The sequence below is a fragment of the Varanus komodoensis genome, unplaced genomic scaffold, assembly GCF_004798865.1.
Source record: "Varanus komodoensis strain SLA01 unplaced genomic scaffold, ASM479886v1 scaffold56, whole genome shotgun sequence".
NCBI classification, from domain to species: domain Eukaryota; kingdom Metazoa; phylum Chordata; class Lepidosauria; order Squamata; family Varanidae; genus Varanus; species Varanus komodoensis.
The window spans coordinates 3,500,491-3,503,691 of NW_025336169.1; positions in this window are offsets into that span (position 1 = coordinate 3,500,491).

Below are 3,201 nucleotides of genomic sequence, written 5' to 3' on the forward strand. Positions count from 1 at the left end.
GTAGAGGTTGCGTGTGGATTGTTGTTGAACTGTGGGTTGTTGTGCTGTCTGAACCCAGCCGAGATAACAAACCATGGTGGACAACCCAAGAACAAACCATGGGTTCTCTGCATGGGTTGTTCATGGTTAGCAAGGCAGGGCATGCTAGCACAGCTTGGTTGAGGGAACACAGTAACCCAGAGTTCAAGCACAACCCAGTCAACTCATCCTCACCTTTGAGTATAGGTCATTGATTGCCCAAACCTGCGCAGTACGAGGCGGTACAAGGACAGCTTCCTACCCTGCTCATGAAATCGCCAACTGGAAATGAGCAAGTAGTACTTACGGTAGTGAAATGGACCGCGCAAAGGATCCCAATCATCACGAGGCCGATCAGAATAGCTGCGATGGCCACCAAGAGGGCGATGTGGCCCAGTCTCTTTGAACCTTCTATGTCTCCTTGTGTGTAACTGTTCAGTGCCTGCCAAAGAGATGTAAAGTGATCGTAACATCATTCCATAAACCCATCTGCACGTCCATTCTCTACAGCAGGGGTCTCAAACTCAACTTCCCTGGGGGCCGCTGGAAGTAGAGTCTGGGTGAGGCTGGGCCGCATCAAGTATCCCACCACCGCGGTGGGGGTGGGCCGCTCATCCGGAGGCCGGCCCAGGCGCCGCAGGCGCTTTGAAGGCCGCAGGGCCCCTCCCCTGTGCCCCGCCTGTCCCGGCAATTGGCCCGCGGGCCGCAAGTTTGAGACCCCTGCTCTACGGCTTTGTCCTGTTTGCTCTTTCAGCATGAGGGCTGAATTCAAATGGAGAGAAGATTTTGGAGGCCCTGTTCCACTGGTGGGTTTGGCCAAAGCCAAAAGGGATGGGGGCGGGGGGGGGGGGGAATACAAAAACTACCAAGATCTTGTAGCTTAAAGCTCTTACTGCCAATAAACAAACAGAGGCATTCTGACCATTCTAATGTAGAAAACACTGCACAAAAACCTGGAAACTTGGACTCACGGCTGAGGGGAAAAGGGGGCTTGATCTGGCCCATGAGGCACCAGCTGCCACCCTCCTGCTTTAAACACAAGGCTGAAAGATGACCTCACAACCGTTGGTTCCCCCACCAATTTGCCGACAAGGCCAACATGTGGCTGGGATACGTTATTCCACATACCACTTGAATGGAAAGGCTGGGAGAGGAGAATGTTGCTGCAGGTCTGGAAAACGACCCTGGAGAGATCTGTGCCGGGAGGGACGCCAGAAGGGGGAGCAACCAACCCAGCAAGCAAGCCAAGGAGAACCAAGCCTGCTCAGAACCCATGGAACGTGGAGTCACAATTGGAAAGAAAACCACAATAATCACACTGACTGTACACACACACCAAGCTCAAATGGAGAGTCTGTCTAAGCAGATGGTTAAGAAAAACCACAACCTGAAACGCCACCACTTTTAAAACATAGAGATGAACCAAAACCTGGGAGGACAGAAACATTTCCGCTTGGTGCCTCGCAATGAGGGTGAGCGCACTGGGCAGAGCTGCAGAGAAGCCCCTGCCGAAAAGGCCGTGTGCCTGGTCCCGCACTTCAGACAATTCAGAGGACTAACAGCAAATGACACACGCGATAGGCAGGAGCGTGGTCCCCCAGAGTGCGCAACGCTTGTGGCCCCGTGGATTTTGCCGAGGGTGCCCTCCCAAAATGCCACATCACGGGAGCGACGGCATCAGAGAAGCGCCGGGCTGCAGCGGAGGCCTACTTGGGAGCAGAAGAGCTCTTCGCAAGGAGCTGCCTCTCCTCATGAGGAGCCCCTCTACAGCTGCGGTGAACAACTGCACCTGGGGCTTGGGTGGGGCGCTGGCAGTTCCCGGAGAGAAAGCCCCGTGCAGGATTGGTGCAAGCCATGCCGCAGGGCGGTGCTGCTTGCTGGAATTACATACAGACAAGGTTGCCTGGCTTTCAGCCCCAGGGCCACTGGGAGCTCTCCGTGGTGCTGCCCCATTCCGGTTCCCGCCCTCCTGGAAGCCGCCTCTGTGCTCTCCTGCAGTGCACCCTGCCTCCCGCCTGGAGCCCGTTCTGTAAACCGCCTTGGCCTCAAGCGGTGGCTTTTCTGCCGACCCTCTTTCGTCCCCACTGCCTGGCTTGCTCTTGGCCAGCTTGGATCCAATTTGGATGGTTTGCTGACCCTGGCTCTGTTTGTCCCCCTGTTGGCCCTGCTGTGGCTGATTCACCAGCTCCCACTCCTGTCCAAGGACTGGGGGATGTGGGGAGACGGGGAGAAGACCCCCAAAAGTGTTGCAAGGATGACAGTAGGGTTTGTGGGGTGGGGTTACTGCATGAGTTGCCCAGAGCTGATTGGGAAGGGGATTGGATAACGATGCACTGAAATACCTGTGGAGCAATCAAGCCGGCCCCAACAGCTCACAGGATGAGCGAACCATCAGGATTCCAGTCGCGTCTCCATCTCTTCCCACCAGCTTGACGGAAGTGGAAAGAGTGTATCGGGGCGCTGCAGGGACCTCTGGCTTTCTGCCTGGTGAGTAGCATGGCCCAGGGCTTAGGATAATACAGATGCAGACAGTGAAGTCCCCCTCTGTTCTCCTGAGGGGTAGGGTGGTGATCACCCCTATTGCCTGAGCGGGCTGATCATTCACAGCCAAGCTGCCCTGGATCATTTTAACTGGGGTCGCCTGCATGCCAAGGGGGTGCTCTGCCAGAGATGCACGGTTCTCCCCACATGTTAAAACACGACGAGAAACGTATGTCTCTTCCAGGGTACCCAGATAAGGAGTGATAACTTTGCCCTGTCCACAGTTTTGGGTCACATGCCTAGTCCAGCTAGTCCAGTCTGCTCTGGAGTGACAGTGGTTCTCCCGAGCCTCTGAATGTGTGTGTGAGAGAGAGGGAGGGAGAGGGAGAGGTTTTTCTTGGATTCGGCTACCCATTGTCTTTTTGACTGGAGATGCCTGGCTTGTCATGGAATTGGTCCCCTAACCCTCATCCTCAGAACATTTTGATCCTGGAAGGCACTGTGAGTTTTACCTCTCTGGAGCCAGTTCAGAGAAATTATTGCTGAAAAATTTCCTTCCTCCTCCACCCCACCACCCCTCCACCCCATGTCCAACTGAATGAGCCCTTTCTGCTGGAATACAGATACAGGGCTCTTGGCCCATGGAGGTCTAATTAGAGCACAAGCAGATACCAGACACGGTGGCCTGGTGTTGTGCCTGCA